General features: G+C 42.1%; 1 protein-coding gene across 1 annotated transcript in view; it reads right to left on the bottom strand.

The window, feature by feature from the left end:
• LOC138265760 (gamma-aminobutyric acid receptor subunit alpha-3-like) overlaps nucleotides 1-27,815 on the bottom strand; it is a 1,591,340-nt gene that overhangs the window by 99,699 nt on the left and 1,463,826 nt on the right. The gene's annotated exons all lie outside the window — the stretch shown is intronic.

The following is a 27,815-nucleotide window of genomic DNA, read 5'->3' as shown; positions in this document are numbered from 1 at the left end:
AAAGGATCCAATCATCCAGTGGTGTAACAATGCCCCCGCAGCCCCTCAGATATTGGGAGGGGTCCGAGCTCCAGGGGTCCTCTCAGCACAGCACCCTGGCCTGAGAGCACTTGGGTGAGTGTGGAGGGGGGCCCTTCTGGTTTTTTGCAGGGGGCCCCCTCCAGTTTTGTTACGTCACTGCAATCAGTGAAGTACTAACTCCTATCCTCAATGCCTCCATTGACTCAGCCACATTTCCAGACACATGGAAACATGCCACCATCACATCCCTGCCCGAGAAACCATCTGAACAATCAACACTTTCCAAGTACAGACTCATCTCTATTCTACCATACCCTGCAAAGTTCTTAGAGAAACTAATCACCCAATATCTCACCAACCACCTAAGCAACCACCAGCTCCTCAATGCAGTCCAGATTCAATACCAACAGCAGAAAAGAAACAGCACCCATCACCTCCACAATGACATCACCATGATGCTTGATGGAGGGGACATGGCACCCTTATTCTTTTTGACTGCTCTGCACATTTGAGATGGTATCGCACCTGCATGAGATTGGCATCCAAGTGCCTAATCTCCACTAGATCTTATCCTTCTTACCAGACTGGAATCAAGCTGTGAGCCTGACATCTTACTCCTCGGAAGTCTTATAACCTTATCCACTGCATACATACCAGGGGCCCCAAAATGGGGTAAGAGATTATTCATTTACCCAAGCACTACGCATGGTGACTATAGAAAGTAACAGTGATTTAGGAAACCCCATAGTGACAGTCTACACAACTTTACATATGGACTGTTGCAGGGAGTCTCCTCACTTAAGTGCAGATAAAGCAACTTGCCCTCCATGGCTATTAATTAACCTGCATTGCTTAGTCATGGAGACAGTAGCTACATGTGTTAAAGAGGACTGACACTTTGAGTGGACCCTTGTTATCCAACAGCCTAGAATTATGCTGTGTAAAAGACCGAAGTACATAGACTTCCTGCATGTGGACTGATGTCAATCTAGATACAAGTACTCTACAGCAGTGGCGTAACATAAACCCCTGCAGCCCCTCCGGTGCGGGTGCCCCCGAGCTCCAGGGGTTCTCTTTAACAAAAGTGGTAGATGGTGGGCTATGGAAGGGAGGACTTCATGTACTATTTGCAGGGACCCCCCCCTCAAGTTTCGTTATGCCACTGCTGTACAGGGTAGATCGAGGTGACAGTTTAAGAAGCAGGTTGTCAGATGGGCACTACACTGGGAACCTTCAGCACTAGAAGATGCTTACAAGAAATGCCATTTCCAACTCTCAAACTGAAAAAAGCGAATTATGGAACTAAGGGAAGATTAGAACATAAAACTAGCATCAGTTTAATTTCATTTATAAGCAGTCACGGCTCCTGGGTTGTAGAAGGGGCGGGGCGGCTTGCGCGGGGGGGGCACACACATTAAATTATAAAAAATATATTTTAAAAACCCACTTGCCTCGCTCCTCAACACACTGCTCCGCTCCTCTGTGTTGCTGCAGACACAGGCTCCCAACCTGCCCTGAGGCCATTCCTGACACTGCTCAGAGTAGCGTCAGTATTGGCTGAGTGCACCCAGCCAGGGCATTCCGAGGCAGACTGGAAGCCTGTGCGGGCGCTCTCCAGCCTGGCAACCGTGTTGCTAGGCTGGAGAGACTGTTCTGCACATGTGTGTTTGGCTGGCCCGAGACAGCCAGCCAAACATACATGCGCAGTGAGGGGGGTTGCTAAGCACTCCTCCTCATTGTTCCTCACCCCTGTGGCCCTGCCCCTTTTCACCAAAAACGATAATAAATATAGTTTGTTATCGTTTTTGGGGAAAAGGTTTGCAGCTGCCGCTGCTGGTGTGGGTGCGACGCTACTCCGCCCTTATAGATGAGCCGCCCCTGTTTATAAGCTTTTCATTTAGAGGGTGCAAAACAACCATGCTCAAATAATATTTGAGTAGATCAGTCTACATGTTTTTGCACCTTCCTTGATATTGCACAAAAGTGAGAAAAAAGGTGCATAAACATTTTAATTTCTTGATTTGGGAGTGTTATGTCTGCATCAACTACAACTCTGAAGTAAGAGAAGCAGATACATAATTGAGTGAGCACTCCTTGTATTGGAGTGGAAATTAATGCTGAAATAAAACTTTTGAACTTTTTAAAACATTTGTTCCTGTTTTTTGCATTGTTCTGACCTCTAAATGAAAGCCCACGTGTCATTTGAAGGACTGGCTTGAAAATTCTGAAAGTACTATTACTGCATGCAGTAAAGGTGATCAGATCTGTCCCTGGAGCCCTTGTGTGTCACATCCAGTAACTGAGCTTTCTAGACATTGAATTAGAATATATTATTGACACAGAATACTGGAATGAACGCTTCACAGGAAGAAACTCTCTAATGCTATGGGAAGTAAATTAGAAAGTGTGCCCTCTGTCGTGACCTATTTTGAAATATGCTCTCCAGACACAATAGCTAATGTTAGGGAGGCTGTGGAAATGAAAGTGCACTATATATGAGCTGTCACTTAAATGCATTTCAGAAAGTTTTCGCACCATATATAGCAGCAAATGTCAAACAAATAAAAGTGACAAAGCAGTCATAATGGAGGATGGTCCTGCAAGTGCATACAAAATCATTGTCCAGACTCCAATTATTGAGAAGACCTACATTTCTCAAGAACTATTTGTTGGTTTAATTGTTAGTGCAAGTTCTGTCGAAAATCCGAGCTACTTTTATTCAGAAAAGGCTGTTCGACAATTCTCGTTTTTGTACACAAATAGCAGAACATTTTGTCTGATGCTTACCTTTGCTTTAATCATTCTTTATGTCCATTTAGGAACTTTTTTAGCTTTGCAAAAACTAGGACATTGATTTTACGGAGACCTTAACTTCATGCCATTCAGGGTTGAATTTTGGCTTTCATTATGTTAAAAGCATAGAAATATGGCACGTATTAGTATTGTCAGTCTGTCAGGATGCATATTAAGGCTAAATCCAGCCAGAAATGGCGTAGCTAAGGCTGCCAAATGCAACTTGAATGATAAAAGATGGCATGCATTGGCCAAACAAAGGCAGAGAAACAGACAGTAATCCAATCTTAGATGTGCACAATATATATATATATATATATATATATATATATATATATATATATATATATATATATATATATATATATATATATATATATATATATATATAGATAGTCACATACACATATCTGCACTACAATCCTAGTACGGAAAGATGTAGCAATGTCCGTGGCAGTAAAACATGGGAAGCACTTTGAGAGAAGGGAGAGTGTCATTCAGTATTATATATAAAATGACCAGACATAATTGGACCTTTAAATTCATGTATCCCTTTCCTACGGATAATAAAAATATAAAGCCTGTGGGTTTGGTGGGCATTGAACATAGGTATGTTATAAACGGTGTGTTTCCATGTCAGTGGTATCTTTGTCTCCCCTGATCGCTAGAACTCATTTTAATAGCATGGAATACCACTACACCATAGCAATCATGAACTACACTGATCAACGTTTGGCCCATAGGGTAGGAGAAGGAGAGCAGATTATCCCTCTCCCATCTGCTCTTGAAACAAATATCAAACCAGTACCCCAGAAAAGGATTCCCAGGTGTATCATCTTGGATGCACTACCTACCGTGAAATTATTTAAGGGCCCCATTTCCATAGCAGGAATCACCAAAACAATGCCAAAGGTATAATGAACGTCACACTTTTGTCTGAACTGACCATTCACTGACCCCAAACTTGCCACTTGGATTTGAAACCGTGGGCTGTAGGTCACTCTACTGTTAGTTAGGGCTCCAGTGAATGTATCCATGATGTCAACCTCACATCTGCAGAGGACGTATCAACAGACACCAAGGCCCATCTTTATAATTTTTTCATGCAGTGCAATGCAGCAAGCCACCTTGCTGTGCTTCACTGCATGATAGGGAAAGGACAGGTATATGCTGTATTTAACAATATGTAGCATATACCTGTCATTTCATAGTGCTGGCGCACTTTTGACTGCCTAGCACCAATGCAGGTACCCTTGCATCATGGTGCAAGGGTGTCATGGTGTAAGGGTGCCTGAGTAGTAGGCAGGATTGTTTTTGTTGAGGAAGGGCTGCAATAGAAAGAGGAAAAAATTAGTAGAAATAAAGAGATTTCTCTTAGCTATGCCTCACCTTGAGAGGCCCAGCATTTTGACTCATTCTGAGATCTACCACTAACAGCAAATCATGGAAAGTGCCAAATCCATGAGTGGATGCAAGGCAGCACCCACACTTCACCCATGGAACGTCTCCCTGGAGCAGAGTAACGCAATGCAGCAATCTGCAATGCCTTGCATTATTCTAGATTTATCAAGCCATGCAGAGCCACACAAGGTGGGCTTTGCAAGGCTTGATAAATGTCACATAGGTTTTGCGTCACCCTTCCACCCTCTTGCGTGGTGGTCGATGCAAAACCATGATAAATATGCCCCCAAGGATCTAATAAAGGCTGGGGCACTCCCTGGAACTTTATCTACCTGATCCCATCTAGTGAGCAGCAGATTTTCTGGCCATAGCATGTCTGGTATGACACTATTTGTGGAAACAAAAAGGAGAACAGAGGAAAAGACAACGGTTTGAAAAAAAACCTGTACTCAATATGTCATTATTGGTCTCTTATCTCAACAGTGTATAGACGAACATTGCCAGGCAACAACAAGAATATAAATATTCCTGCCACAAGATAAAGGGTAAGATCTGAATCCAAAAAATATATGCACCACTTCTGAATAATAACACACATTCACATAAGCATACATATAAATCCCTGGAGGAGTATTGTGGCTAGGTAGGACGTATAAGCTATTATCCATCATTTTAATGGAAGCCTGGAGAGAGCTAAAACACAGGCAAGACCCTCTGCCTGTTCGACAACTCTCTGATGTCAAATGAACCTGAGTCATGGGATTCCGAGTCACAACGCTTCCCATAGTTAATGGGCATTGAGGACTAAGGTACCCAGAAAAGAAAAAAAAAAAATTGTCAGTAAATTTCTAATTTATAATTACTAAAGGCAAAATAGCTCTTCTTTTGTTATATTGCCATCTATGTTCCAATTTATTATCTAGAAGTTGTGTAGGGTGTTTTTCATGCCTTGCAGCGATTTTTTAGAGCAAAGGTTCACAACTTCCAAGCTAAAGGGTGATGTCATTATTGTAAAACGCAGGGCCTTTGATGAGTAGACAGTAGTTTTGATCCCAGTCGCAGGGGCTTACAGGCCAGCGGGGCCTGAGAAAACGTGTTGACCTGGGCAGGGTAAATATGAGGTGTTGTTTTATTTCTGAAAAAAAAGTCTTGCATATAAGAAAGAGTAATATTTGCAAATAGCTGTAATAACAACATAAGCACGAAACATATACATTTCTCAAGTAAAAAAGGTTAGGGTCATATCCCAATAAATGTTTATACAATACACAAGATATTGTGCTATGGAAAATAACACTCTCCCCAAAAAGAGTGAATTTAGGTAATATGGTAGTGGGGGCTGGGAGAGGGGGTGGAAGTACCAGTATTGGACTTTTTTTTGCTAATGCAGGGTCATCCCCAATCATTTTGCCTCCTATTTTTCTGACCTGTTGCTGTTGGCTTTTGAACTCTGAGCACTTTACCAATGCTAACCAGTGATGAAGTGCATATGCTCTCTGTGTAAATTGTATTGTTGATTGGTTTGTCCATGATTGGCATCTATGATTTACTGGTAAGTCCCTAGTACAGTGCACTAGAGGTGCCAGGGCCTGTAAATCAAATGCCACTAGTGGGCCTGCAGCATTGGTTGTGCCTCCCACATTAGTAGATATGTAATCATGTCTCAGACCTGCCACTGCAGTGTGTGTGTGTGCAGTTTTTAAATTGTAAATTCGACTTGGCAAGTGTACCCACTTGCCAGGCCTAAACCTTCACTTTTCATACATGTAAGGCACCCCTAAGGTAGGCCCTAGGTAGCCCAAAGGGCAGGGTGCAGTGTATGGTTAAGGAGGGACATATAGTGATGTGTTTTATATGTCCTGATAGTGAAATATTGCTAAACTCGTTTTTCACTGTTGCAAGGCCTGTCCCTCTCATAGGTTAACATGGGGGGCTACCTTTAAATATGATTAAAGTGTAGATTCCCTTTGGGAGTGGATAGACATGTGGAGTTTGATTCTCTATTACCCTGACTAGAATGAGGGCCCTTGCTTGGACAGGGGGCAACCTGACTGCCAACCAAAGACCCCATATCTAACAATCAGAATCAGAAGAAATCCTTCTCGACATCAGCAACTGCGACAGGCTGAGAACTGCTCAATTTAAGCTGCAGAATACTGTACTTCAAGACTGACAATTTGTGAGTCTCTAAAAATCACAAAATGGCAGTCACAAACACTGAGGGTCGTACATCTGCCCATTAGTTTCTGAAGCAAATCCAGATTTGCAATGTAAAGTAACACAAAGGGGCATATTTATAGTTTGTTTGCGCAGAATGTGCGTCAAAAATGTTGACGCACATTCTGCGCAAACCGTGCACCATATTTAAACTTTGACGCCCGAGCCCGCGGATGTCAAAATTCCTCCGTGTGCGTCTTTTTTTGGATGCAGGAAACTGCCTTGCGTTAATGACATGCAAGGTAGGCGTTCCCGCCCCGAAAATGACTTTAAGGCCTGTGCGCCTTATTTATACTCCCGCGTCATTCTGACGCACAGGAGGGTGCGGGCCTTTAAAAAATGGCGCACAGCCTGATGTGTGCCGTTTTTTAACGCCTAGGTGCGGGCAGGCATTAAGGGATCTGTGGGCTCACTTCCATGGTCTCTGACCATGGAAGCACTCCAGAGGTGCCCTTCCCTGCCTCCAGGGACACCCCCTGCCACCCTCACCCACCCTTGGAGGACACCCATGGATGGGGTGACCCATCCCAGGTAAGTACAGGTAAGTATTTTATTTTATTTTTTAAAGTGGCATAGGGGGGCCTAACTTGGGCCCCCTGCATGCCACTGTGCCCAATGACCATGCCCAGGGGACAGAAGTCCACTGGGCATGGTCATTGGGCAAGGGGGCATGACTCCTGTCTTTGCTAAGACAGGAGTAATTTCAATGGGGGTTGTGCTTCAAAAAATGGCGCAAGTCCGGTTTGAGGCATGATTTTTGGAGTATGTATTCAATCCAATGCCTGTCTGATAGGTAACCATTTCTGCTATTAAGTGAGCTGCCACCTAAACAGCAGAGATTATTTATTAATCAACAGGTTACTGGAGAAATGACACTTAGAACACTAATCTTTAAGCTCTCTTGAGTGACCTCTAGCTTCCATTAAAGAAATTAACATCTGGTTTCCGTCACAACTAGACAGAATCAGGTGACCAGCATCTGATGTCACCTTACCTGAGAGCAGAGCAGACTGACCAGGGAAGGCAGGAAAGCAGAGAGAGTAAGATGCTTGGAGTGAGAGAATGAGGGAAGAAAGAAGAGATATGTGGTGGTATTGGTGAGAGAAAGGGATAATGATTGCAAGAGGCTTCTGCATAGAATGAGAGACTGTTAAATGCATAGAGATAGAAGAGAGACTGCGGAGGGAGAGAATATGCTGCAAGAATGAAGACACTGAGAGGGATTTTTAATAAGAACAAATGCATCATATATTAACCTGTACAAAAAAATTATAGGTCTGGCTAAATGCTGCACTTTAAACAAGACATTTCCATTCTAAGCATGTACAACTTGTGCTTAATAGAAAACGTTAGCAAATTCCTAACTGCCATAGTTTATTTGAATAATTTATTTTGACCTAAATCATGGTCACTAGCATACTATTTCATGACAGAAATGTCCTATGCTAACAAAAGAAGAATATTGATGCCTTTTGTTTTTAACTGCTTGATCCATAAACAAATTTCTGCTATGTTAGATTATTCTTTAAAAAATTCTTTATGAATAGGCTTTTACTGAAAAGATATGTGAAAATAGAAATTATTTAATAGGTCTTAACAAAGTATTTATATGACTGTTCTTTGTTTCACAGATTTACAAGGCTGAGAAAAAAAACACAATGTTACAGTTCTGTTAAACTTTTAGTTAAATATATCATGTATTTAGAATGTTCCTTGTTAAAACTTGCCATCTCAATGGAAGATGTCCTGTTCACATGAAGATCCTGAGTTTGTATTGGATGGGAAAATAATTTAATCTATGTGAAAGTCAACTTTTTAAATGTAAAACTATATAAAAGTGTCCCCACGGAAAGAGGCAGGAGAGAAAGGTGAGGTGAGAGAGTTAGGCGTGAGGGTATAGTATGAGAGTGATTTAGACAGCATTAGCAGCCAGACTGACCCTCAGATGTCTGTTCCTATTTGCTATTGCAGATGAGAACTTCTTGAATGCTCTCTGACTTTGATACTTTGATATTCTGTTTTGTCCACACTTGCAGAATTGCTATATTAGAAACTCTACTAGATGCTTTTACACCCAGATGAGAATACGTTGTGTTTTTTTTACTAAATGTTATTTTTCTAAACTAGGACTCAATTAAGGATCAGATCTTTATGGGACATGCTATATGCTATGGTGTGTAATTTCCTTTGACTTTGCTAATAAAGAGATTTACAAACTAAATGACTGATAAACTCTTAAAACTTGAATGAACTCTCATTATTGACTCCTAAATGTCTTTAAGAATTTTTCATTATTCAAATATGTAGATTTGCAGCTTGTTCCCTTCTTACTTGTCACCAAAGTTCATTGCCTTAAGGTCCAGTAATAAGTGGAGATAGTTAAATATATACATATATATTTCTGGGTCTCCGCTTTCCCAGAAACATGGTAGCAGAGGTAAGGTTAGATAATGAGAAATAGAAGCTGCAATAATTAAAAGTGCCAAGTGAAATAAATGAAGATTGACGGAGTGCGGTTCTTGAAGTGGTTGCCAGTAGCGGTTACAGATTGGTAAATTCCACGGATGTATCAATTGGGGTTATTTCTCGAAATTGTGATGATTAATGTGGTTAATTGTGAATTACATTAAGAATTGCTTATTGATGTTTTGTATTACAGTGCTGAGGCCTATGTAATATTTTCAAAGTAGGTAAAGAGGTTATCAGACTTAGAGGTAATCCAAGATCCCAGGAAAGATATAGAAATAAAAAAAAGAGTTTATTTATGGTACTCTTTTTTGCTAATGATTTGTGGTGCTGGTTGTGAGACATTGCTGTCAGCACAATTCAGATATGTTGATCAGTTTTGCTGAAGCCTGATGTGTAAAGGTGACACTACATTGATAAGGTGATTTCCCGCTGGTCAAGATTTCATCACTGAGTGGAAAACATCTTTTGACTGAAAACCCTGATTGTTAATAGTCCTATTGTTTTCTTTAGAACAAGCAGATAAAGACCGCTATTTTAAATTGCTTACTATTATAATATTGAAGCTTTGTGTGTGTATGAAGAAATTGTGAAGGAGGGTAAACCGCTGAAAGGAGCAGCTTGTTGCGCCATATTGTGCTGTAAAGGTATTGGTAGGTTGGTATAATCATTGCATTGGTTGAGATGTGTAGAAAGCTGTGCAGTCATTGGTTGATTGGATTACTGAACTGCATCGTGATTTGAGGAAAAGGGTTTCAGAACTTTTTCGTACACAGAACAGATTGAAAACATTGAAATGTTCAAATTTAAATTGATGTTATTTGTTGAAATTATTTTGAAATCATGAAAGTTTTCAAATCTATTAGAAGTCTAATGAGAGGTGATGTGACTATGGCTGTTCAGGAAGGTGAAGAGGCGCCTCTTGAGGGCACATCTGCATATCACACGATGATTGAAAAAGGGTTACATACATGTGTATGGCTTTGTCAATGGTGCAAGATCACTGAAGAGGAGGGTCCATTAAGCTTTCCTAGATGGGGTCATTCAATTTGAGGATTACAGGTTATGGGAAATTCTTTGCGAAATGAAGCCACCTCCCAGACTCAGACAATTTTAAACCATTTTAAACCATACACGCTTGGAATGAAATAGCAAGAGATAGGGACAGAGACAAATATCAAAGATGAATGCCCTTTACCTGAATATCAATCAATTTGCCCTAAACAAGCTACAACTTGTTCAAATTTTGGTAGCCATTCTAGTACTCAGGATACTCAGGTCTGCTTCCATTAAGGAGGGCCTTAGGAGTTTGAACTGGCTTCCAATTAGGAAACGCATCACCTTCAAGACATTGTGTTTGGCACACTAAGCTCTACACTCCCAAGGATCTTAAATACAAATTCAAAGATGAACAAGATGAGCTATACAAAAGTATACAGTTGCAGTTTGGGAAATAAATAAACTGAGATGGAGAAAAAACATAGTAGATGAAACAAGATGATATCCTGCCATGCCAAATTTTTTTTAGCTCTCAGATAAACACAAGAAACACAAAAAGGAAAAAGATTAAAGGGTATAAAGAGACAAAAGATGAAACGAAACCAGACACCGATAGTGATCCAGGAGATTATATTTTGGACAAATTATTGGGAACACATCCACCACCTTATGAAGGGCCGGGGTCAGAAGCTGATATGTACATTATATGTAACAGTGGCTACAGCTCTTGTTGAACCAAACACATATCAAATTGCAGACCAAATGCAAGAAATAAAACCTGTTGCTACACAAACAACAATAGCACAGCAAGTTATAACCCAGCCAATTGTAGCACTGTCTGTTACAGCACAGCCTGTTGTTCAACAAGTAGTCCCCTATAATGTTTGAGCTCAAGTGAGAACTGCTCAGACTGTGATGCCTAGAGACGTTACTGCTTCTAGAATAATGACTCCAGTATACGTTACCCAAATGATTACACAATCAGTACCTGTCCAAATTGCTTGTGCCACAAACACAGTAGCTCAAGTAGCTGTTGGAGATGCTCCAGTGAACGGGTATGTCCTGACTTCACAAAATTCCTAGATTGTAGTGTGGACACAGATTATTTGAAGAAGCAACCAGAAATTATATATAAATTGAAGATACAGAGAGAACGAGTACTAGTTCTGGATACAGTACTAGTCAGGGTCAGACACAATTAAATGTCACTAGATTAAAAAAGAAGTAGAAGAAATAATTAGAGGATGTCTGGATCTTGATCATGCAAATCATTATCAAGAAAACAAATTGATTTACTTGTGCAAGGAAATTACAAGAAGAGCAGCAACAATACATGACAAATTAATGGAATTGGCTAATAAATATGATGTCGGCATTTCAAAAAGCATCCCATTGCAGAAAGGTTTCAGAGTAGAATTAGATGAAGAGTCAATTGAAAACTTGTGTTCTTCTGGAATGCAAATGCACATTATTGAATTGATAAAATGTGTCTACAGATGGAGTGAATTTGATAAATTAGAAAAAAAATGGGCAAGAAAACACAACACAAATATTGAAACAACAGCAGTTGGGGCAAAACAAAGAACATCCTCAGGTCCCCCAGATGATGACAGTGCTTCAGCTTACCCTTTATGAGAGATACCAGGAGGGTATGCGTCATGGAGTATGGTATTTACGAACAATTTTTCAAAATTGAGGGAGAATCCTATGCAGTGGTAGACAGTAGTTGTAAGATATGTTATGATTACAAAAGTGTTGGGAATATATTCTTTGACATTGTTGTTCCAAACAATTTGTGGGCTGAATGTAAGATTGCTCTTTAGTGGCCAGAAGTGGAGCCCTAAAGAGATCCTGTTACCCTGGCAACATCTGCTATGGTGATGACCTAGTATAATACTTTTCTGAAAGGCAGAGTCCCTCCTCCAAAGGACTTGGATTATGTGGGATTTAATAAAATTCAACAGGAAATAAATAACTAATTGCATGAGTACTTTGGAAGGTGATTGAAAGCATTTGTAGGAAAGTAGCCTCTTTTTAGCATGGTTACCCTCACTTTTTGCCTATTTGTCAGTGTGTTTGATTGTGTTCACTAGGTCTGGCTAGCCAGGACCCTAGTGATTATGCTCTCTCCCTCCAAACTTGGTTTCTTGGACCACACACACACCCCACATTTGCCACATTTCTGGTGCCCCCATGTAAGTCCCTAATCTATGGTATCAAGGTACCAGGCATTGGGGTACCAGGGGATCCCCATGGGCTGCAGCATGTATTATGCCACCCATGGGGAGCCCATGCAAAGTGTTCTGCAGGGCTGTCATTGCATCCTGTGTGAAACGGTGCATGCACCTTTTTTCACTACAGGTCACTGCACCAGGTCACTATGAGTCACCCCTATGGCAGGCTGTAGTAGCCCAGAGGGCAGGGTGCAAGTACCTGTGTGTGAGAGCACGCCTGCACTAGCAGGGGTGCCCCCACAAAATCCAGATCTATTTTCATGGGCTTCGTGAGTACCGGAATGCCATTTTAAGTGTGTACTGGCTATAGGTCACTACCTATGTCCAGCTACATAATGATAACTCTGAACCTAGGCCTGTTTGGTATCAAAGTTGGAATCATACCCCAATACTGTTGTCAGATTGGACGTATGATTCCATGCACTCTGGGGGCTCCTTAGAGGACCCCCAGCATTGCTTCTACCAGCCTTCTGGGGTTTTCTGGACAGCCCAAGCTGCTGCCACCACTCAGACAGGTTCCTGCCCTCCTACTGCTTGATCAGCTCAAGCCCAGGAAGGCAGAACAAAAGTTTTCTTTTGTGAGATTGGGCAACACCCTCTCCCTTTGGAAATAGGTGTTACATGGCTTAGGACGGGTAGCCTCCCCAAGCCACTGATATGCTTTGAAGGGCACATTTGGTGCCCTCCGTGCATTAACTATTGTACACCGGTTCAGGGACCTCCAGTCCCTGCTCTGGCGTGAAATTGGACAATGGAAAGGGGAATGACCACTCCCCTGTCCATCACCACCCCGGGGGTGGTGCCCAGAGCTCCTACAGAGGGTCCTGGGTTCTGCCATCTTGAATCCAAGCTTGGCAGGGACCTCTGGGAGCATCTGAGTGACCAGGTCAGGCAAGTGACTTCACAGCCCCCTCCTAATAGGTGGTCACCTGGCAAGGTGACCAATCCCCCTTTCAGGGCTATTTAAGGTCTCTCTCTGGGGTGTGTCCTAAGATACGGCTTACAAAATTCCAGCAGGACTCCTCTGCAATCTTTACTTCAACATCTAGCCACTGGAGCCGCAACTGTACCCTCCAGGATCTGACAATCTGCATCAAACGACAAAGACTCCACTTGCAACATTGTTTCCATGGCTCCTGACAGCTTGTGCAACATTTCCCCAGTTGTGCATCCTCAAAGGGTGACAAGTCTTCAGTCTGCATGAGAAGGAGAAGGAATCTCCCTTGGAGTGAAGGAGTCACTCCCCTGCATCTGCAGGCACCAATTGCAACGACGACTGGCTGCATGGATCTCCTCTCATCCTGAGCTGCAACGATCTTGCATCACAGGTGGTGGTCAGGAGTAGTCCTCTTGGTCCTCTCTGCTAGCTGTCCAACATTGGTGGAGGTAAGCCCTTGCCTTCCCACACAGGACAGTACCCCCGTGCACTACGACTCTTGCAGCTACAAAGGCTTGTTGAAATCTCCTCCAAGGGATCATCAGACATTGTGTCTCCCATGCCCCAAGCACTCCTTCCTGCAACGCACAGCACTCTGGGTGCTTCTCCTGCAGCATGGGACCCTTCTCCGGTTGTGCTGTGTGGGCTCCTCTGCGACTCCTGGTTTCTCGTCCAGTGGGTCTCCTGTGGGGGCTGCCGCTTCTTCTTTGGACCCTCTGCCTTGCTGAGGGTCCCCCTAGGTCTCCCCTCATGGGTTGAGTCCTCCTGGACCCTGCTGGTCCCTGACAGCTCCACTTTTGCCCCTCCACAACTTCTGCCTTTGTCAAGGCTTGTTGGTGGCTATTCCACACCACTGAGCAACTAAAATTATCCATCCAAAGTAGGATGTCAACTGATTCCTCCAGGAACTCTTCACCTGCTTCAGGGCTGCATTCCTGACCGTCTTTGTCCTGCCGTCGACCAACTCCTGCAACCATAGCTGGGTGGGTAGTAGCTCCTGCTCCCCTGGACTCTTCTGTGACTTCTGGACTTGGTCCCCTTCTTCCACAAGTCTTCCTCTTCAGGAATCCACCCCTGGTTTCTTGTAGTATTGTCTGGGTGTTGTATTTTCTTCATTTTCTTCCTTTTGGGTGGTTTGGGCAAAAAGCAGTAACTTACTCTTTTCTTCCTGGTCGCTGGGGGGTATTGTGGTACTTACCTTTGGGGTTCTGTAGTACCCCCAGCTCCCCTCTACACATTCTAGTTACCTAGGTGGAGGACCTTTATTCACATTACATTTTTTTAGTATATGGTTTGGGCTCCCCTAGGGTCACTATTGTCTAATTGCATTTGCACTGTTTGTTTTCTATCACTTTCTTTGTCTATTTCTGATAACTAGCATCCATATATAGTGTGTTTACTTACCTCCTATTGGAGGGTTCCCTATCTAGTTTTTGGTACTGTGTTACTGTAATAAAGACCCTTTATTTTCGTTACACTGAGTGTTTTCTTTCATGGTGTAAGTGCTGTTTGACTCCAGTGGCATTGCATGAGCTTTGCATGTCTACTAGATAAGCGTTGGCTGATCATCCACGGCTACCTCTAGAGAGCCTGGCTTCTAAACACTGTCTACATTTCACTGATAGGGGAACCCTAGACCTAGTGTAAGGTGTAAGTTCCTTAGGTACCCACCACAAACTAGGCCAGCTTCCTACACCATTTCTGCAGCATACGTTTCAAACAAATCTTTAACCAGCAGATATGGGATTCTTTATCTCAGAGTTTGAGCTTGGTTTGTGACCTGAGATTAGTCAGCATATACAGCAAAATGTTATGTGTTGCCAGACAATGACATTGGGTGAGGTCTGGAAGTATTCAAACTATTGCAGTGATGAGCAGGAGATGAAAAATGGGAAGCTTGAAGTGAAGTTCATGTTGGCTCGAATGAAGTTGGCACTGAGAGGTTTCCAGAAGTAATCATTTGAAGGAAATGGTGGTGCGGTACCAGGTATTGGTACTCAAGGTGTCTTACAGGGAGTTGGATTTCAAGCTGGAATCTAAGATGTTCAAGGAGGTACAGTTGTTTCCAGAGTAGAGGTAGAGGAGTTCGAATTGATCCAAGTACATGTATGGATGTGGTAACGATAAAGAAAACAGCTCCTTGTCATTTTTGTAAGAAAGTGGCCCATTGGAAGTATGAGTGTAGGTTTAATCCAGATAGAATAAATAATAATCAAAAACAGGGAAGAAATCAAATGCAAATTCAAAATGTGCACTCACAGCTAGTGCAAATGGCAATGCAAAATTAAGTTCAAATGTTACCTGTCCCACAAGAAACTATGATTCAACAAAACTTAGGTAATATGAAATTAAATCTGAAGCATTTGCCCAGAGTAAATCAGAATGCAATGCAGATGCAGAATCAAAATACGATTCAACAATGTCCCCTTTTGAAGATGAGAGTTTGGATTCAGGTACGTCACAATGACGGTGCTTGAGAGGGGAGGTAGATTGCGTACTTGGCACAGTCCTAGAAGTAGACCAGAGCAGACCATTTGTTGAAGGTGAGGTACATGGCTACCAAGTGTCATTCCTAAATGACACAGGAGGTACCCGCTCTCCGGTCAGAACAGCAGAAGTCCAAGATCTACTTCTCTCAGGAAAGAGGATCCAAGTTGTAGGGGTTACAAATAGCAAATTACAAATCCATTTTCAAAAGAGGTTCCTTTAAAAATAGGTTACTTTGAAGAAAATCATCAGTTTGTTGTTTGTGATTCAAGTCCTGTAAATCTTTTAAGAAAGTATTTGCTTTACAAGCTAAATTGCTGCATCATTGTATGCCTCATGGTGTTGAGTTTCAGACTCATGATGAGGATGTTGAATTTAAATAAGCCTAATAAGAATCAGTAGGACTTTCTTTGATGATGACAGTAAAATACATACCTCCAGCCTTTAAAGAAGTGTGGGATTTCACTGGAAAAGAGATTGTATTAATCAATGGAGTAGAACCAGTAAAAATAAATATAAAAACAAATGTAATTTTTCTAAGATCACCACCATACCAAATGACTCCTGAGGTAACACCAATATTTGAGAACATGATACAGAAAGGGATCATAAAAGGTAATCAGGAGTCCATGCAACTCAACGATTATTGGATTAGGAAAGTAGAATGGCAAGTATAGGATAGTGTAAGATTTGAGAAGGGTTAATGACATTGTAATCTCATGTTGTCCTGTGGTACCAAATCCAGCCATCATACTTTACCAAATTCCACATACAGATGAATAGTTCACCATTGTTAATCTTTGCCAAGCTTTCCTCTTTTCATTTGTGTTTCAAGAGTAAGTATTAGCCTGGTGTCGAGTCCCACAAAGCTACACTGGGAGCCATTCATTTTTTAAAAATATCTTGAAAAAGAATCTGGAAACAATTTATAATGGCAGTCAATTTTGGGATTGTGTAACTGAAGCCAGGGTATCCCTATGGATAATAATAATGTTCTTTTAAACACTGCATCCGTAGGGTGGTCTTACCTGAGACCTTTTGCCTTTCACATCCTGTTTTTAGATTTTCTTTTTTGGAACAAGAAAAGTGTCATGATAGAGAGTGGAATCTATTTTGTGAATGGGTCCTTTTAAGACACAGAGAGAAGCCATGATATATTTTGAGAACGGTTGGATTCTGTAGACAGTGGATACCAACTTTTCCTTGGTGACAAAACCTTTATTGACATATGACAGATCCGATTCCATGGGACAATGAATACATGAAAGCTTTCCTGGAGAGAAATGCCTGATTATACCAAGAGTTTCATTTTATTTTGCAATGAGAGGGAGGGATCTGCTCCCTAAGGTTCATGGAGATGCTAAAAAGCCAGTGGTTTATTTTTCTGTTTCCCTTGATCCTGTAGGTACCACACTACCTAGATGTCTTAAAGCAGTGGCTGCCATTAGTGCAAGTCTGAAATGGTGTGAAAGCATAGTGATGGGACACGCTTTAACTGTTATGGTTCCTTACTCGGTTGACGTTCTGCTCACCAGGACTACAACCCAGCACATGACGAGTTCTATTTTAAGAAAATATGAGCAGTAGATTCTTGCTTCCGAAAACATTACTATGAATGAATGGCAGATTCTAAATCCAATAGAATAGGTAAAGGTGCCAATGAGGGATATATTTGAATAAAGTGTTACACAACGTTTTGTTACTTTATGATATCTACAACTTACATCTCAAAATAGTCTCATTGTATATTACATGATTTTGAAATAAAGAAAACAATTTTATCAGCAGCTGTATTTGTTTTTCATATTTATTTTAGAAACAACATTCATGATGAAGAAAAAAGATGAAAATCAGGGTTTCTAGGCCAATAATGCTTCATAGTACATTAACAGTATCCAGTGCAATAAAATCAATGTTTCAAATTTTACTGATTTACAGCAATGTACTGAATGCCAATTCTCTTCATACATCTAGAGATTGTTTGTCTTACGATCATAACAAAAGCTCATATAGGTGTTTCAAATTGTTTGAAGAAAAGATGGGTGTGCATCACCGTGTTGATCTCACTTTGTATTTATCCACAAGACCATTTTCAGGACTATATTATTTGTATGAAAGCAATGCCTCCCATATAAAAGTTGTTCATTTAGCTGAAAGCCAACATGCCTGAACTGTATTCTGGGATGTAGTCATGAGACTTGAGAGGAAAATCCCTTTGTTATCAATGGTTTCATGTGAAACCAGAGTTATTTTCAGCATTGGTTATCGGAGCAATCAAAACACTGTCTAAACTTCAGCCTGTGAGTCAAATATTCAAACTGTAAGACCAGGGCAGGTAAACATGTAGTCTCCTTAATTTGAATGGCCAGACATGCCATGCAGTCGTCTCTTCACAAGTTATTACATAATGATTTTTATGGGTATGTAATATTCGGTCAACACGCTGGTCCTGTGTGTTAACACTGGGCACTGCGGCTTGTTTTTGACACTAAAATCAATAGTGTAACTGGTCACACTGTCAAGTACAGTCTCTGCTTTAGTATGCCATTATTCTCGGACTGTATAAAGTATTCAGCAGAACACTTTAAATATATTTGGATGTGGATGTGGACGTCTGATTCTAAATCCAAGCACCTTAGTTTCCTCATCCGGGAATGATATGTCTGGTGAATTTGAACATGACTGTCTTGATGTCTCGGATTTATGAACCAAGCCAAGACTCGATGTAAAAGATGAACATTTGATTCCTGATTATATCCTTTTTGTGGATGTCTCATGTTTGAGAACAAATGCATGATCATTGAGAGAAGCTAATGCTGTCTGTACCATCCAAGAAATAATAGAAGCGTAACAGCTTCAAGGAGTTCCCAACACACTATTTGCGGAATTGATTGCTGTTACTAGAGCGTGCAGCTTGACAGCCCAAATGAGAATGACTATCTACAGATAGTCAATTTGGCTTTGGTATGGTCCATGACTTTGTTGTTACTAGGCCTGTATTTATTTTTCAAATAATGTATTCAATTGTTTTATTGCACTGCTAGACAATGTATAAATAGATGCTCAAAACTCTGTTCCTGTGAGAGACAGTCATCAGTCCTGACTCTGTACTGTGCTCTCTCGGCCGTTGCGTTTAATTAAGCAGACTGTTCCTGCCTGCCAGACACCTCCTGGCTTTCATTTATTTAAGGTAAATCCACATTCACGTCAGAGTGTCCCAGCCATCGTCTAAGAATTATATATTAAGATGCGTTTCCCACCAGACACACAATGCTATGGATGTGGGGACAGAGAAACAGGAGTCTTTCAGTGTGACATACAGTTCTGAGATAGTCCCCCCCCCCCAAAGTGTTTTCAGGTATGCATATATTGAGTAATACTCAAGCTTGGAAGGTCAGTGTGTGCATTACCCAGGACCTGTGATAGTGCATGGGACTACAGAATGTATCTCTAATGTTGGGAGGATGGAAATGCCAATTCCTGTCTCAGGTCTGGAAAAGCCTTGATAAATCTATTAGAGACAAGGTCCTCAATATGATAGATACCATGAGTAATTTAGATAGGCCTGTGAAATGTTCCCCCACCAATCGTAATGGCCACATTGCGCTACAATGGGGCTTTAGCGTGAACACGGCTTGACTTTGGACAGTTATGGTCACAGAGAGGTTTCATGACTGCATCTGGCTCACCCATTATAAATGGGGAGCAAGTGAAAAAAAGTGCTAGAAGCTCTGCAACTCCCAAATGAAATTGCTGTAGTGAAGTGTGCAGCACACGGAAGTGACAATGGTTGTGTCACTGTTGGCAACAGATTTGTAGATGAAGTGGCAAGCTATTGTGCAATTGTGGCCTGTACATTTAATGGAACATTCACAGATGGATCTCAAGAGGACACTGTCTTTTCTATGCTGATGAAAATAGCAGACACTTGTAAAGAAGTAAAGCTCTTGAAAGACAATGTTCCTGAAGCAGAATAACAAATCTGGATTAGAGCAGGATGTGGGAAAGGTGAGAATGACATTTGGGTTTCAATTGATGGAAGACCAGTATTACCAGATAGTTTACTTTCCCAAATGACAAGTAATTTCCATGGGATGACACATTTAGGGAGGGAGGTAATAGTGAGGTCCTTTAAGCAGAACGGGTTTAATCCCAGATTTAAAGCACATGTAGAAGAATGATGACATCAATGTGTGACCTGTCAACAAGTGAATATAGGCAAATGAACAAGAGTTACACTGAGTCACATTTGGTCTTCAGGTGGTCCATTCAACAGGATGCAGATACACTTTACCAACATGTCTGTTTGCAATGGGCTAAGATATGTCTTCATTATAGTGTGCACTTTCTCTAGATGGGTGGAAGCCTATGCAACAAGGAGAAATGACAGTCGCACTGTAGCTAAGTTACTGTTGAAGGAGCTTGTACCCAGGTACGGTATACCAGTCCCTCTAGAGTCAGATCGAAGTACTCACTTCAACAGTGAGAACATAAAAATGTTGTGTGCAGGATTACAAGTTGGACAGAGGCTTCACAGCAGTTATTTAACTAAAGCCTCAGGAATTGTGGAACAAATCAATGGCACTATTAAATAAAGATTGGCAAATGTTTGTGCATCCCCTTCATTGAAATGGCCTGACGCTCTACCTTTGGTGTTCATGAGTCTGCAAAGTATACATGACAGAAAGACTGGTTTATCACCCCATGAAATACTGCTGGGGAGAGCAATACAATTATCTGCTGTTCCTGCATATTCACTTGTGAACATAACAGATGACATGGTACTCGATTATTGCAAAGGATTGGCTGATGTGGTGCATTCTGTCTCTTGAAAAGTTGAAGCTGTCACTGATAATTGGCTTCAAGAGCAGTGCAATGTCCTCAGTCCGAGTGACTGGGTACTGATAAAGAAGCATGTGAGAAAGTCCTATCTAGAGCCAAGGTTGAAAGGCCCCCACCAAATCATTCTTATCAGGAATAAAGTAGTCAAGTGTGCTGGAATTCCAAACTGGGTGCATTCTTCACAAACCCAGAGAACAAGAGATCCCTATGACGAAATCATGTTCTATGAACTGTAACCAAGAACACTGGTGAACGTAACATCACAAGTTGTTCAAACATAGAGAAGAACAGGAAGATCTTGTGATCAAAGCCAGCAAGAAGAAAGGAGTGAAGATCTGCAGACAGGTAAAGAAGTCCAATTTCCGTATTTCTCGCAAAGTTGCATTGGAGCTCCTAGCTTAAGAGGAAAAGTAGAAGAAATTAGAACTCAAGCTGAAGAGACAGTTTAAGTGCCCACAGAACAACAAGATGATCTAGAAGAAGGTAAACGTTCTGGAGTAAGAACAAGGAAAGATGCTAATGATGCTAAGCCATTCAAATGAAGAAAGTTGAAATCAAGGTGTCAGTTGAATCCATATCACTGACTATCAAAGAAGATGTAGAGTCAAGTGGTATAAGTAACACAGAAGAAGAACAACAATCACTCAGAAGATCTAGAAGAGCTCAAGTACCATGTCGAATATATTCAGCATCTGAATGGACATACTACGTTAGCCAAGTGCTAAACATCCCAATTCCAGATTTACTTGACTGGAATAAAGAGTTATCTGAACCACCCTGAGTTCTTTCCTACAGACTAAAGAGACAAACTTTAGATAGTATTGAAGAATATATTGCATCAACTGTGTTAATAGAAAAACAGAAACTGAAAGTTGCAAATTGCTAAAGAAGATATGAAGGATACCTAGGTCCAAAGAAGCAGTAGAAGAGTAGGGCTAACATTTTAGAATAATACAGAGTAGAGTTTAGGAAGACTATAGGAAGATTGCTGCAAATCATGCCTCAAGAGACTAAATTAATCAACGTTAATTAATTTTAGGAAGAAGATATTGACTTTGCTATAACACACACGTGACTATAGAAAGACATGTGTACCTTAACTAGAAACAGATGCAAGATTTTTATAGGGATCTTATTCATAGTTTTAGTTCTAGTAAGAGTAGCAATATTAAAAGTTTATTATAAGTTATACATTTTACACCAGAGAGAGAGAAATCTGTAGTTACATTTATTAACTCAAAATCTAGCCAAAATGCTAGCAAAGTTGAGCCAACGGCTTCTTTTGTAGACTAAAAAAAAAAAACATTGTTCAGCAAATGTGTATTCTTGATTAATAGAAGAATACACTAGATGAAAAGATGTAAAGGATTGCTATCCAGCTGATAAACAAGTAGCTTATCACCACATTCCACTTTCTGTTGCTATCTCATGTAGTATGTTTCTTACTTTAGTATATATGCAAAGATACTTTGAATACTATTATTCAAACCTTGACATGACTCTTTCGAACGTTCAATTAATGAACAGTATAAATGAACATCCGCAAGCAAAGGAGATGGAGACTGCATGGCATTACTTTACACCATTTCTTCTTGTTAAGACTGTTAAGGTTCATGAAAATAACCTAACATTCTTAACAAACCCACCTGATAAGGCTTTTATATTAATGTTAGAGGAGAGAACTGCACAATTTGTAACAACTGCATGTAATAAAGAAGATGTTTAAAAGAATGTGTGGGTGAAAGAAGAAGATAGATTTAGAAAAAAAATGTCTGTTCCAAGATTAAAATTTGATAAAAGACACAAATGGAAAGTATCTGTGTTTAAAAGAAGAATCAGTGGAAGAAAGACACCAGTAAGGAATAGTAACTGTGAATGTGTTTTTGGGTAGTTAGGAGGAACATGGCAGATTTTAAACAAGATGATTCAACTATACCTGGTGCACATTTCATTTGTACAGAGAATGCCTATTTTAGATTTCCAGCTGATTTGAGGGGTATTTGCTATTTAGGTTTACTTTTTCATAAAACGTATTGCATCCAAAGTTTAGTTGCAGTAGCAATGACACCTGCACTTGGCTATTCATTCAGTGTAAATGAGGGAACACAATTAATGAGAGACACACTTGGAGCTATCGTACCTTCTGTAGGAGTGGTACTGAATGACGAGAAAATTAGAAAGCTTTCAACAGTTGCAGACAAACTAGCAACTAGTACTTCTGGATCTTTATTAGTAGAAAACACAGACCTAGTAGCAATTACATTAATGATACTTCACAAATGTTGTAATTTAGACATATTGCTAGCAGAAAAGGGCAGAGTCTACAAGATGCTGAAGATTGAAAATTGGTTCTTCTAAAGTAAGAAGATTATAGAATATGCAAAGAATATTTCTGTTCTAAAGAACGTTTAGAAACCACTAGTATAGTGCAAAGATTTACATTGGGAATTTCTACAATAGGCAATTGGTTAAAAGCAACAGGAGTAGAAATACTTAAAGATATTTTAGCTCTTGTACTGATAGTAGTTGCTTGCTTTCTCTTTACATTAGCAGTTTACAAAGCAATCAAAATACTATTAATAAAGAAGAGAAATAGAGAAATAAATAAAAGATAGATTTAGAACTTAATAACATGCAAATGAAGAATTTAAAAGATTGAAAGAAAGAGAAAATCGTAGTAGAAAAGTGAGAGATTCTTTGAAATACATCTGTGAATGAGATTTTTGTGATGGTTCCAAACCATCAGCTGGGGGAAACTGAGAGGGATGTTTAATAAGAATAAATGCATCATGTTAGAAATTGGGTCTTTAGTTGGCAGCGGTATACACCCTGTCCAAGTAGGGACCACAATCCTAGTCAGGGTAAGTCACCATACACTATAAATTATGCTGTGCTCACCCGATGATAGCTTGGTACAGAACAGTCAGGCTTAATGTAAGAGACAATGTGTAAAGCGCATGTGCAATACTTAAACAATAACATAATGTAAACACAACAGAAAGAACTATACACCCGGTTAGAACAATAGATCATGAGTTTAGACCAAAATGACAAACATCCATCCAGTAGAAGTCACAATATGAATTTTTTAAGATTAAATTCAAAATATAGGCCCTCACTATGAACATGGCGGTAAACAGCGTCGCCCACCGTGGCAACAGCGAACAGAAGACTGCCATTGGCAGTGAACAGAAACCCACCATATAATGATGGCAAAAACAGAAACTGCCAAAAATTCTGCTACCTCCAGCCACCGCCAGGGCCCTTGATGGCGGAGAGGCTGCACACCCCACCCCGCCACCACCAAGCAGACAGATCCCATGCCCACCAAATAATGATGCACAAATCACTGCAGTGGTTAGTGGATGTTGAACGGCAGTGGACGGTACGGACCACCATGGCCAGCAAGTGGACCCAACAGCAAGAAATGCACACATTGGCAAGTTCGAAACCCACACACCTGACACACATCCACAACACTATAAAACACTTACCTACACACCCTACAATCCTTTGCATCGCCAATCGGACAACTGAGACTGACAATACAACACGCATACACAGAATGCAACATCACACAAGTCACACACCAAACCACACAACAGCACCCTCACCAATATCCACACAACACACCACCCACAACACACACCATGGCACCCCCTAATCACCCACGCTTCACAGATGGGGAGCTAAGTACAATAGTGGATGAAATACTCAAGGTCGAGGCACAAATCTTTGGGGGCACAGGTCCAGCACACACCCACCGCCAGGAGATGGAGTTATGGTAGACGATTGTCAACAAGGTCAACGCAGTTGGAAACTATCCACGCACAAGGGACGACATCCGCAAGAGATGGAATGACCTGCGTGGGAAGGTGAGGTCCATGGATCCAGGCAGTACATTGCGGTACAGAAGACTGGGGGAGGACCCCATCTATACCCACGACTACACTGACTGGGAGGAAAAGGTACTGGCCATCCTGCACCCTGAGGGCCTCACTGGACTCGGGTAAGTCATCTACAATTAACCCATATCCACCACACCTGTAATACATGCACTACCCCACCCCTCCAACTACCACCAGGACCACTACCCAACCCAGGCCACAATCACTACATCCAGTTACCCTGCATGCCCACAAACCCACTAACAGGCCCACATCCCTCCCCCTGTGCACAGCCTCTACTCCTACAAGGAATCACAATGGCACTACACCACCCACAATGCACCTCCACATCCTAACTAAAATGCAATGGAAACCCCACTATAGGTCCCTGCATGGCCCAACAGGGGAACAAACTGCACAAAATAAGGCAGAGCTGTGCATCCTTATTCGAATTAGTACATGTAACATACATGCCCATTCCCCGCCACAGGCACCACCACCCATGCCACCCTGACGGAAAGGCCAAGGAGTGGCAGTGCCCCACATGGAGACAGAGGCACCACTCAGGACACTGGAGAGGGAAGTGTGGACAGTGAGGAATACTCTGGCCCGTCACACAGTCCTGGACTGTCACCCTCCAGCACCCCCCCAGGACACCTCTGACACCCCTACCACCCAGCCACCAACAACAGCTCTGGCCAAATGACCCCACACCAGTGTCTCCAGGCCACAGACCTGTATAACACAAGTACAGAGTCCCCACCTACCAACAGGCAGGATGATGATGGCCCCAGTACAAGTGGTACTGCCAGACCTGTGCAGGGGACACAGGCACAGGGGGCTAGGTCTTGTGAAAGGGTATCAGTGGGGCAGGGGGAGGCTAAAGGATGGATGCTGCAGCCCAGGAGGTGATCTCTGAGGTATTGGGAGCATACCACCATACACAAGACAGGATGGGCCAGATCCTGGCCACCCTGGAACAGAGTCAAAGGCTGCAGATAGCCCAGTGGAAACAACTGAATTCCACCATGGCCACAATAGCAGGGGTGCTGCTGCACCACTACCTAACCCAGCTTGAGACCCCACAAACCAGGAAGCCCCTACCACTGCCCAGGACACAGACCAGCCATCAACATCAACAGCAGCAACTTGACTAGTGGCACTGGCAAAGGACACACAGGAGACGAGCACCCCTACCCATGCAGTCCAGCACCAGACCCTCAAACGGTCCCTCAGACCCAGATATGGCACTGGAACACCTGCCAAGGCCCCCACTAAGAAGTGAATCTGACATGGACTGTCTCCCAAGTGTGCCACTGTGCCAACATCATCACCTGCCAATAGCAACATAACAACTTGCAAGAGACAGATGGACCTATACCCACTGCCACCAATCGCTGAGCCCATGTACCTAGTATGGACATCCACCATTAGCCGACTCCCCATCTCTGTAAAGAACAACAATGAATTTAGGACACCAAATAAAACACATGTACACCAATTTGTATGTCCCCTGTCATAATGATGAATCAATTGTAAATGTGAATGCATTTGCCAGTAAATTCCATAATCAGATCTTTATTGTAGGGATGACACCCCACGCACAGCATTATGTGGAGTCAGCAGAAATGTACACCATGTTTGTTTTCATGCCACATGCCATCTTATTCTTCAGGTAACAGTGTCAATTACTACAGACCCCACATCATCATGGTGAATAAGTCAGACAGACATTATGCATTGCAGACAACATGACCAGTGAATAGTACCAAATAGTCACTGGAAGTATAGTTGGATCAGCTGGTTCCTGGAGTGGACGTCTTCTCCCTCATCATCCTCACCATCACTCTCATCCCCTCTCAGCAGAAGCAGGTCTGGATAGACAGCATCCTCCTCCTCCAGTAGGGGGATAGCTTTCCTCACAGCCACGTTGTACAGAATGCAGCAGGCCACCACTATTCTATACACCTTCTCAAGGCCATAGCACAGGGAACCCCCAGAGAGATGGAGGCAATGGAATCTATCCTTCAGGAGACCTATCACTCTCCTAGTACGTCCATGGGCCTCATTCTAATTCCTCTCTGCATCTGTCCTCGGATTTCTCACATGTGCAAGGTGCCGTTGCATGTTGGGATAGCCAGAATCACCTGCAAAAGTGTTTGAAACAGGACTGTAACAAACTGCCATTACTTGCAGACAGCCTGGCTGTCAGCTATGTACAGATCCAGTGTCATACACGCTCACCTATGAGCCATCCTCTGTCCCTTGTAGTTGATTCATCATGTGTGGTACACTGCTGTTTCTGAATCATGGACTGATCCTGGAAACATGGTATTCATATGTGATATGTACTGGTCTGCAGTGCAGTTCCTGTTTCTATACACCTGTTCATTTACTCTTGGGGGATGAGAGCTATGAGGGCACCATTGATGGCACCTATCAGATGGGGAATGTTAGCAAAGGCATAAATGTCAGACTTGATGGCAGGAATTTCAGCCCTTTGGGGAAACTTTACATATGTCTGCAGGTGTACTACAAATGCATCCAGTAATTTTGACAGGATGAGGCAAAACATTGGCTGTGAGAACCCTGCACCCATGCCCATTGTCACCTGAAATTAGCCCGTGACCAAGAAATGGAGTACAGAGAGCACTTGCACTTCAGTAGGAGATGGCATGCTGATTCCGATTAGCTGGTCCCAGTACAGGATCCAGTAATGCACATAGCTCATGGATTGTTGTACAATCGAGCCTGTAGTTGACAATGATGTCACGTTCCACCATGGTCTCCAAATCAAGAAGAGGGCTGTACACAGATAGGGCCCTCCCTCGCCACATAGATCTGTACCTAGGGGGAGGAGAGAACACATGTGAGGGACACACATACATATGCACAATATGTTGTGTATGAATAACTGCTGTACAATATGTAGGTTATACACACAAGCGATATATGATGTACAACTGTAGGGCATGTATGAAGTGATATGTCTGGACTGTAGTGGGGAACAAACACCCATGTGGGCATGCAACTAAGGGCTGGGGTCCATAGGCCTGAATGGGGCCCATGACCAGGAAATATCAGTGTTGCGCTAGCAAAATGGCAGCCTTCTGCCATGCAGATATGCAGCAGTGGAAGTTACCTCATTCCGCTGGCGGTTGTTGTTATGGCGTAACCCATTAATTTGGTTGACATGGTTGTCAATGGGTAACCAGGGCCTATTATGATTGCTGCCGGCGGTGATGGTGCACACCGCCGCGGAACGTATGCCATGTGGTCATCCCAAGTTCACTTGACTCCCGGATCCCGTGCATGGAAGTACTCCACTGAGTGTGCTGCTGTGTCCTGACTCTGGTTACTCAAATGGCACGTGTCACAGGAGAAAGGAACCTTCACCACGGAGGAGCTGGAGAAGTTGGTGGACGGGGTCCTACTCCTGTATGCCAAGTTATATGGGCGACCAGAGGTGCAGGTGAGTAGGTGGATGATATGCATGGATGTGTGTGATGGTGGCGGTTGCCTGTATGCATG

Source organism: Pleurodeles waltl, chromosome 2_1 (genome assembly GCF_031143425.1).
Source record: "Pleurodeles waltl isolate 20211129_DDA chromosome 2_1, aPleWal1.hap1.20221129, whole genome shotgun sequence".
Taxonomy (NCBI): domain Eukaryota; kingdom Metazoa; phylum Chordata; class Amphibia; order Caudata; family Salamandridae; genus Pleurodeles; species Pleurodeles waltl.
The sequence above is the reverse complement of the archived record's forward strand: the minus strand, read 5'-3'. Positions and strand labels throughout refer to the sequence as shown.